Source organism: Rosa chinensis, chromosome 1 (genome assembly GCF_002994745.2).
Source record: "Rosa chinensis cultivar Old Blush chromosome 1, RchiOBHm-V2, whole genome shotgun sequence".
NCBI classification, from domain to species: Eukaryota; Viridiplantae; Streptophyta; class Magnoliopsida; order Rosales; family Rosaceae; genus Rosa; species Rosa chinensis.
Genome location: NC_037088.1, coordinates 47,649,473 through 47,669,647, shown reverse-complemented (window position 1 = coordinate 47,669,647; position 20,175 = coordinate 47,649,473). Strand labels below are relative to the sequence as shown.

Here is a 20,175-nt window from a genome sequence, read left to right as displayed (position 1 = left end):
CATTAAAATGAAAACTGAAGAAAATTTATGATAAAATTCCAATATTTCAACTCTCAATCTATCAGCTAGACAGTCTACAAGATGGCTTGCCAATCTGAAACGAACCATATCATGTTTCTTTGATCAAATAACAGCCAACTGCATGTACAGAAAATAAAATTTCTCAGGGACAATTATACAAAACAGACCAAATCACTTGCAACCCTCTAGCAAGAGCATATCATATACATTACATCCATTAATGCATGCCACATAAATCTATTGAAATATTGCAAATAAACAAACTAATATGTACAATAGAAGGCTAACAAGTAGAAGCATAGGCATAATGACTTAAAATACGAAAGAGGTATACAGAAACAGAGGCACAATTACCAGTTTGAGGTCCCTTTGAATTGTCCTCTAGAATAACCTTGAAAAAGAACGGGGAGTGGTAGCAAAAAAATGTCTGCTGACCAAGAGAAATCATTTCCACACTAATCGAGTGTATCATTTGCTATCAACTGAATCGTTACTGCACAAATCTCAAAAGACTGGAGTTAAAATATGCCTTAATTATTCTTAGTGAGTGATTAAGCAAAGCTGATAAACATATTACCATAAATCATAATCTATTAATAGATTAATAGATTTCTTCTGCACAAGTCAACTGAATCATCACTCTTCAAATAGGGAATACTGGTGTGCAGCAATCAATACATTGGAAATGACCAACTTGATTAATGATACCTTACAATGAATAACTAATGATACACTGAGACCTATTGAATAACACTAAAGCACCCATTTAGATGCTAAAGAGAACCCATTTAAATGAGGAAATACATATTCATAGAATGACTAAAAATATATATTTTTGGCTCTGGAATCTCTCAAAAGCCATATAAACTAAAAACCACTATGGACACTCACAACCAAAGAAAATGCAAGTATGCAACCAGCAAGATGATGCTCCAAGAAAGCAGACTAGCAAAACAAAAACTTAGAGTGTCTAACAAAACTATAGAAACTTATGCAAGTTTCACGACACATATCTAACAGAGCATACCTACATATATGTTTGTTTCAATTGAACAGCATGCATAGCAATAACCCCCTAGGCTGCCACTTTATCATTTCATTTTTTCCCAAAAATATTTGTTGGGTGGCCATGGAAAATAAACAGCTAAATCCAACCCAAACTCCTTAGTCACCATAGAATGGGTATGGCACTTGGCTATTACTTTGATCATACAACCAAATGGCCATAACTCTGATAAATCCATGATTGATTGTTCAAGCAAATCTAAATCACAGGACCACCAAATCGCTTATATATATAGGCATATGTCAAGATGGGAAGGAGTCTACTGTGACCCCCTGACCGACCATGTGATTCAACTTCATCTTGGAGGAGTCTCTTCACAGGGTGAGTTTTTTAAAGGTAAAGGTAGTCTTAATCTCATTGAGGCGCAGCAGCTGAAATATTTGGACCTCAGTCACAATGACTTCAATGGGAGCCAAATTCCAGCGGTCATTTGCTCTATGTCCAATTTAAGACCTAGATCTCAACTCCAATGACTTCACCAGGAATCGAACAAAATTCCAGAGCTCATTGGTAATCTGACCATTTTAAGATATCTAGATCACTCTCTGATGCTGTCTTAGGTGGCGAAATTCCACATCATCAGCTTGGAAACCTTACTTGCAGTATCTCAATCTCGGCTATAAGTTATAACCACTTCATTCGGGCTGTAGAAAACCTCAATTGGCTCCCTCGTCTTTCTTTTTTAAAATACCTGGACCTGACTTGGGCCGATCTAAGACTTCTGATTGGCTGGAAACAATAAACAAGCTCTCCGATCTAAGAAACTGGACCTCCTCCAATTCTTTCCACTCTATCTCACATAAATTCTTCCAATTCATTCATTACCAGAAATTTTCTTTTATTAAATGATTTCTACTGTAACTGCAGGAACTGGTTGGAGAACTCTCCAGTCAACTGTTTGCCTTGCATATAACTATTCTAGCTAGTTCTATGTTAGACATCCCTGCAGTAGATAGTTTAAATAACAATATCAATAACAATAAAAAGACCTATTAATTACGGACGGCAACATGCAAGCTCCTTTCTTGAATCAAACTGTTTTTCACCAGAAAGAATTAATAGGAATTGTATGTGTACATAAATTACATGCTTCTGAACTACATGCATGTTTTCCTCCAATTGTCTCCTACAACTTTTAAATTCAATATCTTTCAATTTGTATAGTTGAATCATTTAGCGTCCAAGGGATCACATTAAATAAAGCGCCCTACATAAATAAACCATCATGGTAAAGAATGAAGCTTTGACTTCCCTTGTTTGGGACTTTCTGTTATGTTGAGAGCGAAACTAAGTAGTGTCTGATTTGGTACCTGAGCCTTGATTTTTCACTCGAGTCCAGCTGCAGTGTTCCTTTTGGTTTCAAGCACAGTACCCTCCTTCAGTGCTGATTGCGCCTCAGCCTCCATCCGAGTGCAGAAAGGGCAGCGACCTGTAGATAAGATGCAATGTGCCATATTGGGGAAATTACTTGAGCTTGCATTGCATCGTTTAAAGCTTCCAGAGGCATCTCATTCATGAGATAAGACAAACTACGACGGACAAAAATTGTGGGAGAAACCATGTTTCCAACATCAATGAACTGCAAGTAGAAGCAACTGTCAGCAGGATAACACATACAGATCATGCAGGATAACACCCCAATTGATAACTGAATAATCAATCCATTACTAGAATAGGATCACTTAAAACTATATTAAGAGCCAACATGAAGCTTTACTAGGACTATTTCTTAGCAGGTAAGGTTTTCAATCATCTTTTGTTTTATCCGAATCTGAATGTGATAGCTTGTGTGTATAATGACAAAACAGTCTAATACCGAACTTGGCTGTAAATTTCGTAGTAAATTTTCTTGACCAACTTATTAAATAAAGTCACACAAAGAACATTCTGATGAACTTCACCTGTGAATAACACTCAATTGCAGTAACACCCTGAGCAGGATTACGCTAACCACAATCAATCCTTTACAAATACCAATTTAAGCAAAAGCTAACCTTACCGTCGCATACGCATAGACCAAAATAAACACCTTATATTACCGCCATCGAGTAACATCATAGCTCTATTGAGAAGACAGAGAGAAGAGAGACGTTTTTACAAAGGGATCTATTGATTTCCAAAGCTCTGTTAGCAGACATCAAATTTGAGAGCGGAGGAAAAGATTCTGATACTCCTTCCTCAACCCATGATAATAATCAGAGGTGACAATGATGATGGTTCCTGATTCATGAGAGGAAAAGAAAGATGAGACTGGTTTTGGGCAGCGTCGGTGAGTGGCGAGAGATGAGACTCTGCCTGTGTTCACGAAGCGAGAATAAGCTTCTGCCCCCTTCCTCAGATGGTCTAATCTTATATATACCTTTATAAGCTTCAACCGTTAAGATTAGCGGTGATAGCCAACAATCCAGAATCAACCACTTAAATTTCCTTTATTTCAAATAAATTTTCTTAATTCTCAAATTTTAAAATTTAATAATAAATACCTTAGGTATCTGAAAATTTTCACGTAAATTTCCACAGACTCTTGTCGATAGGAACTTTAATACTAACTTACCCAGTCCTTAAACTAGACATTATCACTCATGAAAATTGCAGAAAATTTTGTCTAAGGCACCCTTAATAATTATTGAGATAATAAAACTAAATCTCAAAAATTTCATCTTAACTCCTTTAATTTTTTTTTCTGAGCTTACATAAATTAACTAATTATATACTTTGTGTCACAAATTTGCAAGGTATTACAATTGGGGTTCTAAAATCCTTCTCCCCCATGTTTGTTTAAATCTAATGTTTCCTGCATTTGGCGTCACGCCCCGAATTTTGAATAATAAATTCAAATCCGAAACATGAAATAAACAACTTAATCAAATAAACGTTCTGAATTTTTTTTTTCTCAGAAATAAACACACCTTGCCTCACTCACTAATATATAAACCAAATCCTCAAGAGTTTAATATTACAACACACTCCCTCCAAATTTAAATGTAAGCTCAATGAGCATAACAACCTCACAATAAAGCTGTAACTCAAATGCCACCACTATAAGCAGCCCGATCATCGTCTTGGTTCTCCTGACTTGTAGGATTACCCGCTACACTGTTTGAATAGTGTACCGGGATTGCAACAATACAAACCCGGTAAGCTTTTTGCAAAGCTCGTATGAGTAAACGAAAGGATTGCACGATTTAAAGCGACAAAATCAACTCAGGCATAAAATCAACTCAAGCATTTTCTTTCTTTTGCATAATAATTGAAGTGCACAACGTTGCTTCAAACATCAATCAACTCACGTCTCACAATGACCCCTACGACACAACTACACGTTCTCTCTCTAATACACAAATGTATACTCATGGGCATACGATTTTTATTTTAATCCCCCATGCGGTATATTATACTCCAAGGCATACGATAACTCACGTTATCCCCCTAGCAGTATAGTGTACTCAAGGGCATACGATAACTCAAGGTTATCCCCCAAGCAGTACAAAGGCAGACAGACTAGAGCTCTAATTGATTCGTAATGTGTCACCTTGGCCAAGGTTCACGCTTACGAATAACTCCTCAACTGAATCGTAATGTGTCACCTTGGCCAAGGTTCACGCTTACGAATAACAGCTTATCTCAATTTACTCAACTACTCAACTGATTCGTAATGTGTCACCTTGGCCAAGGTTCACGCTTACGAATAACAGCTTTTCTCAATTTATTCAACTACTCAACTATCACACTTTACTCAATTACTCTTATCAAACTCAACTCAACTTATAAGATAAACCGCAACGCACTCAACTCCTCATTTAATTCATCTCAACGACTCAACTATCACACTTTACTCAAATACTCTTTCTCATACTCAACTCAACTTATAAGATAATTTATATCTTCTAAAGAGTAATGCTCTAATAATAACTCATTTAACCATATCAATATTTCATCCAATATCACACCATCCAATATTTATTCCACATAAATATTATATACGAAACCATTCCCGCAGAAATGATTACTAGTACCACCATAGTTCACATGCATTAAAACAAAAATTCATTTTATAAATAAATTCATTTTACTTACCTATGGACCGTAGTCGAACAAGTCCATATAATTTTAAAAAAATTATTTATTTTCATAAAACAATTTCCACAATTTCATAATTAAATAAAATCACCGAATTTCAGTTCGTGAATGAACCATGTGCGATTTACTCACCTCGATAATCCCGCTGCGTCTTCAATTTCACAATACACACCGAAACCTCTCACCAAGGAAGACCGTCAATCACCTAATCAAACATGACCTTAACTTAGCCAATAACTCAAAAACATACTCAAACGAAAATCCAACGGTCGGATCGAAATTAAATGATGATCCAACGGTCAGATCCTCACGGATCGCCTTTAGGATCACCCTCCGAAAATCAATACGAAGATCCAACGGTCGGATCTTCGCCCATCACCACACATGGTCACTGGGACAGTCATACGATCAACATATCAAAACTACAAGTCCATCAGACGGTCCGATCTTCACAGATCATTAATCGAACAATCGAAATTGATCAAAACCGTAAAATTCATAACTAAATCATACGATATCCAAAATAATGAATTATATATGCAAACAATCGTATTGAAACGTAGAATCTAAAAATGTAAAGAAATCACATTTTTGACCCCCGGAGGTGGCCGAAAAAGGGCCGCCGGAGTTAGGGCAGAGCCGCAGCTGACCACCGCCAATGGTGTCGGGCCCAGGCTGCTCCTCTTCATCTCATCAAGCCCAACCACTTTCCTAACTAGCATGAAGTCTAAAAATGAACGGAAGTGGTCGAAAATTACCTAGAACAGTTGAACTTGGCCAGAAATTTTCCAAAAACCGGCGAGAATTGCAGAAACCGGCAAGCTTGATTTCGACATAAAAACTTCAACTTCAGGCCTCGATCCCTTTTGGAAGTTGTTAAGAACATCAAGGCGAACTCACTGGTTCAATAATCACTCAAAACGAAGCTCTACAGCTCGAGATATCACGATCGAAAGCTTCGGTGGCCGGAAAATTTCCAGAATCCGGCGAGCTTGAGTTCCGACGTAAAAACTTCAACAACTCGCTTCGATCCCTTCATGAAAGTTGTTCAGAACTTCAACCTAAGTTCACCGGCTGAAGAATCACAGGAATAGGTGGTCTGTAACTCGAGATATCTCGATCGAAAGGTTTGGTTTTCGATAGAAAACCGGTTGAGCTCCGACGAACGTGCACCCGATCACTCCAGGTGCTATACTTCTGGGATAATGATCAGCAGGTTGAGGCGAGTTCATAGAGCTAAGGAACGGAAGTTTTGGTGGCCGGAACTAGGAGAAAACCGGCGTTGACTCAAATCGGAACGAGCTTGCCACCGCCGCTACAGGCCGTGCCGCCGTGAAAGGCTGCCACAGACGGCTTCAGAGGAATGAGGCGAAGCTGCTGGACGTGGTTGCTCGTCCAGAGGTGGGCGGAAGAGGAAGATAGACGCCGGCGAAGGAAGAGGCCGACGCGGCTCGAGAGAGAGAAAAAAAAGAACTGAGTTTCCAAAATGGGAAAGAGAAAAATATTTTTGGAAATTTTCTGAAAATGGAAGCTTTATACAAAACTGGAAACTTTTTCGAAAAATTATAATTAATTCCTACGAACTCCGAATATTGCGTTCCACATATGCACGAGATCGTATCGACAAACTCTACAACTTTCATCAAGGAAATTTTCCCAAATTCCGTACGTATAAAAAGTCGATTTTTCGCGTGCCGTGCCCCTAAATAACGTACGTTTTCAAAAATAAAATCGTTCGAACTAATTTCACAACTTCTCCAAGCTTTGTACACGCCCCCAAGTCAGCGTAAACATTTCTAAAAATCCACGGAATTTAATTTGGATTTTTCGGGGTATTACATTTGGTCAGTCCACATTTGAAGCGAGAGCTGCAGTGGATGATAAGTAAAGAAAGTTTTTCAGTAACGGTACAACATAATATGCAACAAGAAAAGTTTCAGAGAAACAACAAACCAAGTGAGAAGTGCAACAGACGTATACAATACAGGAGTTCAATAATATGTGACCAACGCATGCAATATGAGTGTGATACAAAAACAAAAAATGTACACATAACCAAATAAAGGGTCCTTGACCCAAAGCACCAAAATGAGCCAAAATTGTCTCACTTAGCCCAGCAACAAATATGTATTCCCACTTACACTATTTAAAGTAAAATGACAGTTTTACCTTTGACTTAATTACTTAATTACACTTACCATGTCTCTCTCTCTCTTTCACTCTCTCTTCTCTCCACGATCTGCACTCTCTCTCATCCTCCAGAGCAGATCAGAGATCTCTTTCTCTCTCTCTCTCTCTCCCCAACACAACGCCGGCACTGCCCGGATTAGGAGTTTTGGAGCTTTCTTCGTAACTAGGGTCGTACGCGGTGGAGCTTTTCTCTGGTTGAGGCGGGGACTCTGCCCGGACCAGTGCTCCGGCATCAACAGCTTCGTCGCCAGCTTCACCCTTCCACTTCATCTCTGGTTGCGGCGAAAAGACTCGGCATCAAAAGCTCGTAAGGATTCTATCTTAATCTTTCAGAAATTTGTTTGAGTTTCTTGGTTTGTATGATTTTGATTCTGTTCTGCGATTTGGATTTTCGATTTGATTAAATTTGATTTGTGGTGGAATGAATGTATAGGAGTCTGATTTGGAGGAGCTGGAGCGCACGATGGAGCTGGTGGTGCTGGAGAAGATTGTTGAACGATTGACCGCATAGTGTTTGTTTTTGACAACGGAGGCCGAAGGAGCCAACCTTGCTCACAGGGACAATGACGACAGTACTGGATCAGAAAGCACTGTAGTTGGTGCATTGAACACTCCTGATACCGTAAAGCGATGCAAATCAATTTTGGGTGCCCAGAGCATTTTCTGGGTGGCCAAATCTTTTTTTTTTTGGTAAAATATGGGCAGAAGGCCCAAAAAGAAATCAAGAAGGGAAAAAAAAAGGTTCTATTGGGGGGGGGGGGGGCAATAGACATCTATTGCCCCAATAGATGTTTTGAATTGATGTAATATCCTCTATTTTTTGCTTAATTAAAGTTTTACTGAGTTTAGTTCCCATTCCGGTGTCTAAAAGTTCTATTATGGGGCAATAGAAGTCTATTGAGAGTCAATAGACGTTTTAAAATTGATATAATTTCTTCATTTTTTTTCTTTAAAAGTTCCTATTCCGGCTGCTGAAAGTTCTATTGGGGGGCAATAGAAGATTATTGGGGGGCAATACATGGCTGATAGTCGTCTATTGGGGGGCAATAGACGTCTATTAGGGGGCAATAGACGTTAATAGAAGTCTATTGGGGGGAATTAATAGACGTCTATTGGGGGCAATAGACCTCTATTAGGGGGCAATAGATGTCTATTGGGTGCAAAAAAACTTTCTGGTGATATTTTCACCAAATTTTGGTGGGAGGTAACCGGTGACCGGACTCAGGCGGCCGATGACCGGAATCCGGCTAACGTTGACCGGCATCTGGCAAAAATTGACAGGAATCCGGTCAACTGTCGGTGACCAGACTCTAGCGAAGTCTCCCATGGTTTCTCTCTCTTCCATTTTTTTTCTCTCTCTCTAAGTAACAAAGGGGTAAGGGTAAAATGGTATTAATAAAATTAAAAAACAAAATAAAAATCTTAATGGGGTATTAGGAAAGACCTTCTTAGAGTGTTTTAGGTATGAGAGAATTAAAAATGGGGTAAATAGACAAAAACCCAATAATATAAAGCTAATCTATACTAGTATTAGCCAAAACTGCAAAAATTGTACCAAAATAACTCTGAAATATTAATAAACTTTCATACTCATAAAACATATACGGATAATATAGTCAAATTACAAGAGAAACAGAAAAATAAGAAAAGAAAAAAAAAGGGAAATAGATAAATACGTGGGAGAACTACCAACCCATGAATAACTATCACTGAATCCATTTTCTCTGCAGATAACTACCCACTATCTGCAGATAACTTTTTTTTTTTTTTTATAACGAAAGTTTTTCTTACGCATGCAAAGCATGTGACTGCAGACTAGTTATCTATAATATAACTTATTAAGATTTTGTCCATAAAACATAAATAGAACCTCATTTGTCATTCCATCATCTTTATGTATTTAGTTTTAGAAGAAAAGCAGAGTGATAAAGAAAAACAGAGGATTTCTATTTAACTGCATCTCAAGTCAAGTCAATAGTAGGCGACGATTGCATTATTGAAATAATTACTCCAGTGGGTACACCATTCTATAATTGTAGTTGTAGTAGCAGATACTACACAATTTTGAAATTATATTGTATAATACACAAGGGATCAAATCCAATAAAACAGAAATTTTTGAAACTAAAACAGAGTGATAAAAACAAAAACAGAGAATTTCCCACACATAATCTCTTGGTTTGCTTATGTACTTCAACTTGTTGATTCTTTCAACATGGAATATAATGTTATTTACCGTTACTATTGTGATAAATTTTGTACTCTCAACTTTTCAAATTCTTATCACAAGCCCACAATGTTCTCTATGAGCAATTTCTGAACACAAGCTCAATGTCCTAATAAATAGATTATGGCTAATATGGAAATTTAAATATCAGTACACAGTCAAGTCAGTACTTGGCCACATTTAAATTGTATAAATTATAACTTCTTTACATACTAGCAATAGTAGTAGTAAGAGATAATTTTGTCCAATTTTTCTTGTTTTCTAGCAAGTTGTGGCTATCTACTGCTGCATCTCGTTTATGTTCAAATATTAATTCTTGAGGGCACTTGTGTCTAACATTATAGCAATAGTAGCAGATGCAAGGCAATTTCCAAATGATTGAGACACCAACGATTTGGCGAAAAAAGCAATTTTCTTTTACATCTTCTTCACGGCTTATTTTTGACATGAAATACTTGGATTAATTCTTCTAGGGTCCGTTTGGATTAGGAATTTTGATTTTGATATGAGTTTCAAATTTGAAGATTTTAAATACGTAAATTTCAAATCTAAGAATTTAAAATCTGCTTGTTTGGAAATTGTAATTAATAGATAGATTTGAATTAAAGATTTTTTTTTTTGAAGGGGTTTGAAACCCAGCCAAGCTGGGAGGCTCAGCCCCACGCCTGACTTATTATATTAGAATGAACTAACCTCGTCGAGGGGGACATAAAACCTTGACCTCGATCATCAATACAAGAGTCCTCATAGAGAACATCCCGAATAATAACATGAGTCTCCTCTAACCATACATCAGAAATATAATTATAACTAGCAAGGTACGCTAACCTATTGGCTGCACCATTTGCTTCACAGAAGATGTGCCTAACCTGAAAAGGGTGAAAAGATGTCAAATATGACTTATAATCATCGATAATACGCCCAATCTCAGATCTATCTTCCACGTGATGTTGTAGAGCAGTAATCACAAGAGAGTAATCACTCTCCAAATCAATAGCAGACATGTCCTGATGGATTGCCAATAGTAGTCCAGCCCGACATGCTTCAGCTTCCATGTATAGAGCAGATGAAGCATGTGGAAAATAACGAGCCAAAGCAGCCAGGCACATACCATTTTCATCCCTTATCACAACTCGCACTCCACCATCACCAAACTCAGCCTTGTAGCTACCATCGACATTCACCTTCAGCCGCCCACTAGGAGGGTTCCTCCATTTTGACTTCTCCCTCCTTGCTTTTGTGCTTGAAGAAATTTTGGAGAGAGAGTCGTCAGGAGAGGAGAGAGAGGGTCTTTAGGAGAGGAGAGAGAAAATTGGTGAGGAGGAGAGAGAAGAGAGTCAGAGACACTTGCTTAGGAAAGATAGAGATGATTTCAAATAACTACCTATCCATAGTAATTTCAAATTCTTAATGAAATTATAGTGTGGATTTTAATGAGTTGATTTGAAATCCAAATTCACCCCAAAATAGAAAGCCAAACAGACAGATTTGGATTTGGGAGTTCCAAATCTAAATCCACACTCTCAAATCCCTATATCCAACCGGACCCCTAAGGAATTATTATAAATAGGGAATGATTTGCATGCAAAGATAATCTCACAATCGTGCATATAAATATTTGGAGTTCTATAGTGATTCCTATTCCATCATACCAGAAAATTACATTGAGGGGGGCAAAATTTACCTTGGGTTGCCAAATTATTTCTTCAAGGTAATTTTTTTAAATAGCAAAAAGGGTTCAAGACAGAAAAAAAAGGTTTTACAATTGGAGTTAACATATCAATGGAGGGTTTACGAACAGAAAAAGGTTGGCATATTAATGAAGAAGATATGCTTATGCTTATTCACCCGAGTCTTATAAACATAAAATGGTTTTACAGAAAGAAAAGCAGGAGAGGTTTGAGAAAAATCACTTATGGCCTCAGGCTTTGTTCTCCATGCACATATACTCTTTCTTTTAGAAAAACTGGGGTTGGGATTTGGGATTTGGGAAGGTGGCTCAGACATGCTGATGCAATATCAACTGTACTTCTTCTGCATGTCAACGCTTTCTCATCCCTTGGTCACCACCATGCTAAAGTGACGATAAAGTGCCTAGAGAGGGAGAGGGAAGCGCTCCTTGCTATCAAACAAGGCCTTTTTAACTCCATTCGACTCCTTTCATGGGGAAACAAAGCTAAAAATCAAGATTGTTGCAAATGGGAAGGAGCCTACTGTGACCACCTAAATGGTTATTCAGCTTCATCTTGGAGGGATATGGTGTCTTCGCTAGATGAGATACTAGATTTCCAACATTTTGAAGGTAAACTTTGTCCTAGACTCATTGAGTTGCAGCATTTGGAATATATAGACCTCAATTCAATTAGGTTGAGCCAAATTCCTGATTTCATTGGTTCTCTCTCCAATTTAAGATTCCTCGATCTCTCTGTTTTACGAAAGCCCAACCCACAACTGACAACCCGAAAGGCCTGCATATAAACTGGGACAGAGCAAACCTTTATTGTTGATATCACAACGGTCAGCCCCAAATCTGGGTTGCACCTAGATACTAGGGTTCTTCGATTAAGAATTCAACAATCTAAATTTTTCTTCAAAACTTGTTGAAACCTTAATCGAATAACCTCAGCATCTCATATTTTGCCTTCGGATCGTCGCTCGTGACCAAACCTTCATAAAGTTCTCAAACCCAGGTGTGTGCTGATCGAAATTCCTTTTTCATATATGCTTCTGTTCTAAGTTTTCTGCAATTTAAATTCCAACAGCCTTGCAATTCAGATGGTTGATTGATTTTTTTAGCATTTGTTTTCTCTTGTTTGCTATGTTGTTTGCCTACATCAAATCTAAGTCTCCTAATTCATTGTATAACTACACGGTAAGCCTTTATTCACAAAACCCAAATTAAACAATTAATAATCGTCTCGATCCAGTTTTAGTTCAAACTTTTCACATGTAGTATTGCCCATAGCAGTCCCATGTGAAAGATTTTTACTTAAACCTTAGTATTGGATCGACAACTTGTGATATTGGTTTTAGAAGCTGGAATGCTTTTCATTAATGCCTAGTATATTCTACAATTTCTATCTTTAAGGAATAGAGCTCTAAATAATTTTGAAAGGTGAAATCATGCCATAGAGCTCATACTAGGTCTATTGATTCTTAAAGATAAGACTTCGTATATCTTAAGAAGTCCGTGGGTGTGTTTGCATATATTACTTTTATACACCCTTGAGTATTATTGTTCCTTGAAATGCTGGCTATGTGGTTATATAGATTTATTAAAAATTGGGATGAGTTTATATAGAACGACCAGTTAACTGACTTTTTACCTTTGTACATAAAGACCTACAATTGTTGCATTAGCCCTATAGATCAGTTGTAGTGAACTAAAGACCATTTTCTCAGTGAAACTAAAGAATAAAGGAAGCATCTTTGCTCAATTGAGTATCAACTATTCAGAGAAGTTTTTGTGTGACTAAATTCATTTTTCTACTCTGTACCAAAAGATATACCTCTAAATTAAGTTATAAGATTACTATCAATTTTGTAATTCTAGTTTTCGTATTACATTTTCCTATGTGATATTTGTGTAACAGTGAATCATTGAGTCCATCATTCTTAATTCATGGAACTCATTTTTCAAATAAATTGTGTTATTGATGATTCACATATGGGCTACAGAACCATTATAATTTTTTTATTAAATAAAACTACTTTTGATGTTGACAGGCTAGTTTAATGAGCATGCATTACCCTTTCTGTTGTGACATTATATTGTTTAGTTTTACAAATCCATGGACAGGCAGTTAGGAAATTGAAAGATTTAATTGGGGCCGATAGACATAGTATTTATTGAGGTTTTGTTTCTTGATTTCAACTGTTTTTCGTTAACAAGAATAGACAGCCATGGTATCTGTACACAAATTATATGCTTTTGTTATACATCTTTTCCTCCAACTGTCTTCTACAACTAATCTTCTTCTTCTTCTTCTTCTTCTTTTTCCATGTTTTTTTCAAAGTTATTTGCATAGAGATCAAATCAAATAAAGATAAGTATCAAACATCACCGTAATGTGTGAAACTCCAACTTCACTGGTTTGGAACCTTGTGTTGAACCTATATAGCTTGGAATGAAAAGTGCCAAATTTAGTACCTGAGCCTTTATTCTCACTTGTGTCCAGCAGTAGTGTTCCTTTTGGCTTCAAGCACAATTCCTTCAGTGCTGATTGTGCTTTATTCTCAAATCCGAGTGCAGAAAGGGCAGCAGCCTAAAGATAAGATGCAATGTGCCATATTAGCCTATTAGGGAAGTTACTTGAGCTTGCATTACATTGTTTAGAGCTTCCTGAATAGAAAAATTTATGGGAGAGACCATGTTTCCAACGTCAATGAACTACAAGTGAAAGCAACTGTTGGCATGATAACTGTTGAAAAGTAATTGACACTGGGAAGTTCTAAATTAATTTACTGTTGAAGAATAGACAGCCATATAAATACTTGTATGGCATGAGCTTCTTCTTCCGTCATCTGAAATAAAGCTTGTTTTTATTTAAATGTTATGATGGAGACCAGAAAGCGCTTGAAACATCTATCCAATATCAACGCTTCCTTATCTGTCAGCCACCACCATGTTAATGTGACGACGAGGTGCATACAAGCTACTCTCTTCATGGGAAAGCGAAGCCAAAAATCAAGACTGTTGCAGATGGGAAGGAGTGTACTGTGGCCTACTGACAGACCATGTGATTCAACTTCATCTTGAAGGAGTCTCTTCACAAGGTGAGTTCTTTCAAAGTATAGGTAGTCTTAAACTCATTGAGTTGCAGCAGTTGGAACATTTGGACCTCAGTCACAATGACTTTAATGGAAGCCAAATTCCAGCTCTCATTATCATTGTCATGATAATGATTTTGTTTAACTTTATCTTTAGGACCTTCATCTTTGGAAGAACTAGATGCACGCTTCCCTTCAGTTGAGGAGTTCACAGTTGCCATGGACAACAATAAAGCAGTACAAGTTTTCGAGGTCGGAGTGCAAGTTAAATTCACAATTATTATAACTATACTAAAGGAAGGTTTTTGGTTTTGTAGATTAGGAGTAACAGACGATTTTGCCACTGCCTCTTCTCTGTTCTTACGGAATTGCCCCAACACCTGTCTACTTCCTGTCCTGCTGCTCAGTACTACCGTGGCGCTGTTTAGCGGCGTGGCTCTGCTTCTTTGGAGGCTAATCGGTGCAGGCAGAAAGAGGCATAGAAGAAAGAGTTCTGGTATAAGGAGAACGACCGAGAAACTTTTCTGATATTAGATTTTGATCAAACAGCAAAGCTACTTGGTCTTGAGGGTGAATTCAGGTCACAGGGTTGAAATCATTTTTAGGTTTTGTTTATTGATTCGGTAATTTGGATGGTATTCTACACTAAAGTTTCAGTCTTGATTTCTTATTGGGTATTTTTGCTTTGTTCTTTCATTTCTGCTAATTTTATTTAATTGGGTTATAGATAACAGTGAGATGTACTATCTGGTTACTCTCCACCCCTACCCATGAAGTGGTATAGTTATTGATTATTCTTTCTTTAACTTCCTGCAGTCACGTGTTTTGTGATGTCTGTATTGATGGTTTTAGTTGTTGAACAGAAAAGGAGGGTTTCTCTACTAATGGCGGCTGCAACCTTTCAAGTGGCTACAGTTGGTTCTCTCTTTAATCTGGCCATTACCCAAGGTATCTACCTGTCATTAGTTTTTTTCTGTGCATTTCTCTGTTTCACAGTAATTGCAAGTTACTTTAGATGGAACTGTAGTGTTATCTTTGAGTAACAAATCATGCAATTATGGGAACTAAGTTCTCAATCTTGCTACTTTTCAATTCAATTTTCAGATTACTGCTCTAATTCCTCAATTTTTTTTGCTTTATTTTGCTTGCTTCCTCGGTTCGTGAAGTAATTGCTCCTGTTTTTGGTGGTTTGTGGGATCTGTGATGTTTTGCTATTGTGTACAAGTCATGAATGAATGAATCAAAAGTTAAAGGTAGAAAGAAAAGAGAGATGGAATCAGTTTTGGTGGTGCATTATTTGGTGGCTTACATTCTATCTTTTTCTCGCTCTGTTTCTCAATTGCATGAATATATTTTTCAATGCAGAAGACCTCCATTTTTTTCCCCCATAATGATTCATGGCCTTTTGAATGTGAGATATTGATTCTAATTGAATAGTGTGTGAAATTAGGGCTTTGCAATTGTATAGTACTTTCATTATTTGTCATTTGTTAGCCTGATTTGTCCACCTAAAAAGCTATATAGCACTTGGTAGCTAGCTGTTAATTTAGAATGGAATATTACTGAATTGATTATAGTATACTTCTACTTTCAGAAGCAAATCCACGTATACCTCTCATGAAAATAGGTTAATCATGCATCTCTGTCCTTAACTATGCGCTTTGACATGTCTAATGGCTGCTCAGGGCAATAAAAACTTAAAATTGTGTAACCAGTAAGAAATATTAATAAAATCATAACAAAGGATTTGAACTTACATTCAAAGGGTACAGCTGGATATCAATTGGTAGGAGTGTGGTCTTCAAGATCCAAGTAACCTATAGACTGCTCTTTATTTGTTATATTTTGATTTATCATTTGAAATTTTAAAGAATTGTTTATGTTTCTCTTCTGTCATCTATCTGTATTATAATTATATCCGAATTGTGTCAATTGGTTTAAGAATAATTATTGACAGTAATGCCTGATAACTCTTTGAAGGAAAATTGTGGAACAAATGGTTGATTGTCCAATGGCTGATCTAAGCACAAGTTACTGTTCTGTTGGGTAAACACTTCTATCTGATCCTTTTGTTTTGTGTTTCATGGATTTCTCTGCCTTCAACATGGCTGGAGTATGTGTGCATCATCTAGCTCCTTCTGGTGTATAAATTGTTACAACATCTTGGAGTCAACCTTCTTGCTTGGTCATACCGTTAGTTACTGTTTGGAATGATCTTCCAATGAATATAATTAGAAAATATTCTTGATAAAGAATGGTGTGCAAGGTTTGCAACCTTTGGTTTTTGAGTCCCTGGATTTATGGATTTTGATTATACTAACAAGCAAATATGTCCTTATCATTTTATTATGTCTCTGGATTAAATCCTGACCGGAAAAGTTTCCATTTAATGGTCAAAATGATTTAGTAAGAGCAGTAGTTTGTATATCAGCCAAACAACAATTAAAACAATACAAATATGACTATTAACCGAATTATCAAGTGACTTATGTGTAAGAAACACTAAAAATCATATTTATTACTTCTGGGCAGGTAATCTGGTTTTGTTTTGAAGAGTTTTTCATTGCCTGATCAAAATTACTGGTTTTGAACAATTGGCAATTTGTGTGGGTGAAGGTTGTACTCCGTTTTGCGTTTATCGAGTTCACTGATGAAGGTAGTGTGGGGTGGCCATATGTTGAGATTATATGGATGCATAAACTTGAATGATATGATTTGCTAATTGCTAAATGTTCATTGATATGGTTCGTGGTTTTTGTTTAAGCAGAAGGTGCAAGCGCTGCTTTTCTACGCTGTGAGGGTGTTGCTTTCTAAGATAGCTATTGCACCTGTTAACCCAACATTCTTGCCTCCGGTAAGTGAACCTCTTTTTTTTTTGAGACAGTTACAGATTTCTGAACTTAAAAGTCTTTCAGCACCACATAATCAATAGTTTCTTTATTAATAACGTGGTTCTTCTTTGTACTTTGGTTTAGACTGAGATGAATGTGAGATGTGTGCAAGAAAATATATACTTTCCAAATATTGACAAGAAGGTATTTTTATTGGTAACAATTTGTCATTTGTTGGCACCTAGATTTTTAAATTTCTTATCCGACTGTTTTTTGGCTTTATTTTTGCAGGTTTTTCAAGCTGATGTTAAGCTCTTTTTTGAATCAGTTTGTGGAGAGGTTTGTGATTTCAGGGGAAATTTAAAGTATTATGTTTCCCTTTTGTATTTTGGTTTCTAATAGTGACTACTGTATTGGATTCTATTCATGAGGATATATCTTCTGCTGTAGGTTTATCGTCTGAGGCTGCTTAGAGTCTGTCACCTTTTTAATCGAAAATGTCCAAGATAACTATATTTGTTTCTTAATTCATTGTATCTGATGAACTTTGGCTTGGCCTTGACACCTGGTACCAGAGGTGCGTGGAATTTTTTTCGTTTCTTTTACTCGACATGGAAATAGTCAATTTCTATTATGACTATGATGCTTGGGTGGATGAGTCAAAGCCTTACTTTCTTTCTCAAATACTTTACAATTTTGAATGAGATCCAGAAGTATGAGCAACATTGACTATTCTCAGTTGTTTCGAACCCCCCTCAAATTGGCCTACTAATTGATGTTTGGCTGTATCCTTTATATGTAAGTTCGAATCTTCTGTTGTTACTTTAGAATTCTTACTGCTTACACAATTGTAAGTATGTATTTTTTATTGCCCTGAGCAGCCATTAGATCTTTCAAAGTGCATAGTTAAGGAACAATTGGAAGGAACAATAATTTGTTGCTGTGGTGTGGTTTGAACAAGTAACCCTATTAGAGGGAGGAGATAACTCTTTGTTTTGTGTATAACTTGGCTCAACTCTTTGATGCTGGTTTTAGAATTTAGCTTTTTCAAGTAAAGCAAGCTTATGTCGTTCGTTCATTCTCTGAACAATAGTTAGTTTTCTAAGCACAGTCTCTTAAACATAAAGCATACTAATGCTTACATTTTGGTGATGAAAGCTTGACAACAGAACAGATTATTGTAGCAAGTGAAAATGACTCTAACTAGAAGTTGCAAGAAATTGGTATGCTTTGTAGGTCACTTTTATATTAAAATGTTGCACAGAGAGGGAACATTGTTATAATACTAGAATTTGCTTTATGTGTCTGCTCTGTGGGGATACCTTTATGTTTAGAACTGATAATGTACATTCAACGAATGAGCCGAAGATGGACTTGATTGTTGAGTTAGGGTGTTCAAAGTTCATAGAACTGCTACTTTTCATATGTAGTTTTAGTCACCCCTTTTTACTACGTTTACTTCCTTCATCAGGTTATATGTTTGTTTTGGATGGATCTCTGTTGAGATTACATGTCATTATAAAATGCAAGCTTGCTAAGTTAACTGTTTTGGTAGCGGAATCATAGCAGTATTTGGAATATGTTTATTATGTTTGCTTATATGAAGGTGAATTGCTTGAATGCCAAGTCTATCAGCAGAACAATAGTTCTGTTCATATAGATATTTAAGCCCTGACAATTATATTGGATTAGGACAATTAGCTGTCATGATTTCTCTCTGCTTTTCCTTTATCCCAATTGTACGTATCATTTTGTTTTTTGTCTGTGTCAGTTGATCTTCTGTGGTTTTTCACTATTAATCCTATGCTGTTACAATATGCAGTGAATGCCAGATGCGGCACATCTGGATGAACCGAGGGAATCTAATGTATTTTTGTTATGTCCAACCATTTTTGTAACCAGTATCAAAAGCAACTTTGGTTACAATGTTTATTTTTTGAAAATCGTAAATAGCCAATCTTAGTCTGTCTGGAACTACGATTTTTGAAACATGGTTAGAACACCAGATTTTGAAATATGTAAATATACATCGTTTAATGAATATATGTATACATTTCTCGCAACATGGGATATCTAGCTAGTTAAGAGATAATTGAAGCCTAGCTTTAGTAACTAATTTTATTTTATTTTATTTTTCCTTGTTTTATTAGATAGAAGTTGCAATATTGATTATAGATGTGTCCTATAATACTATTCCACTGAACTTTTATAGGAAAACAGAGGTAGACAAAATGCTACATTATCTTTAACAGTAATTTGAGTCCACCGGTTCAATCCCAGCGATGAAGGGCTGTTTGGGAGGAAAGTTTTTACATCAATATGTATTTCTGTATTAACAATTAAGAAAGAATGTCTATTTTTCTTGTGCTATTTAGTTTAAGAAGAAAAACAGAGTGATGAAAGGAAAACAGATTATTTTCATCAGTGCTACTTCTCAAATTAAGTCAATATTAGGCAACAATTGCATCATTGAAATAATAACTCGTATGGGTACACAATTTTAGAATTGTAGCTGTAGTAGCAGATGTTATTTCCCACACGTAATCTCTAGTTTTATTTATTTGCTCCAATTTGTTGATTGATTTAATATAAAAATAATGTTATTTTACCGGTGATAATGAGATGACTCCTTTACTCTGAAAATTTTTCAAAATCTTATCACAAGCCCACAAGGTTCTCTATGAGCAATTTCTGAACAAAAGCTCTATGTCCTAATTGATTGTTGCTATCATGGAAGATTGAATATCACTACCAAGTCAAGTCAATACTAGGCCATATTTTCTTTGTGGAAATTACAACTTCTTTAGATTCTAGCAGCAGTGGCAGACTGAGATACTTGGGTCCAATATTTTTCTAGCTTTCTATCAAGTCGTGGCTGTCTATTGCTACGTCTCCTTTACGTTCAAATATTAATTCCTGTGGGCACTGGTGTCTTGTATTATAGCAATAGTAGCAGATACGAGGCAATTTCCAAATGATAGTGACGCCAG

At 36.5% G+C, this 20,175-nt stretch overlaps 2 long non-coding RNA genes across 20 annotated transcripts; one reads left to right on the top strand and one right to left on the bottom strand.

Annotated features, from left to right (window-relative positions):
• Nucleotides 1-144: 144 nt before the first annotated feature.
• Nucleotides 145-6,676, bottom strand: LOC112181535. 4 transcript variants are annotated; one of them, XR_005808286.1, is made up of 5 exons: nucleotides 5,926-6,676; nucleotides 5,300-5,372; nucleotides 3,082-4,178; nucleotides 2,398-2,666; nucleotides 145-514 (listed from the first exon to the last, which is right to left on the bottom strand). It is a non-coding gene; the product is annotated as an uncharacterized LOC112181535 (long non-coding RNA). The 4 variants fall into 4 exon arrangements; XR_005808285.1 differs by lacking the exon at nucleotides 5,926-6,676 and having other exon boundaries at nucleotides 5,300-5,535; XR_005808287.1 differs by lacking the exon at nucleotides 5,926-6,676 and having other exon boundaries at nucleotides 3,087-4,178; nucleotides 5,300-5,535.
• Nucleotides 6,677-11,435: 4,759 nt separating this feature from the next.
• LOC112181534 lies at nucleotides 11,436-19,248 on the top strand. Of its 16 annotated transcripts, none has more exons than XR_005808275.1 (12): nucleotides 11,436-11,886; nucleotides 11,996-12,274; nucleotides 13,766-14,015; nucleotides 14,154-14,360; nucleotides 14,512-15,132; nucleotides 15,218-15,302; nucleotides 16,335-16,400; nucleotides 17,122-17,208; nucleotides 17,330-17,389; nucleotides 17,477-17,524; nucleotides 17,636-17,983; nucleotides 19,008-19,248. It is a non-coding gene; the product is annotated as an uncharacterized LOC112181534 (long non-coding RNA). The 16 variants fall into 16 exon arrangements; XR_005808268.1 differs by lacking the exon at nucleotides 13,766-14,015 and adding an exon at nucleotides 16,887-17,010 and having other exon boundaries at nucleotides 11,439-11,886; XR_005808272.1 differs by lacking the exon at nucleotides 13,766-14,015 and having other exon boundaries at nucleotides 11,441-11,886; nucleotides 14,512-14,606; nucleotides 14,672-15,132.
• The last annotated feature ends 927 nt before the right edge of the window (nucleotides 19,249-20,175 follow it).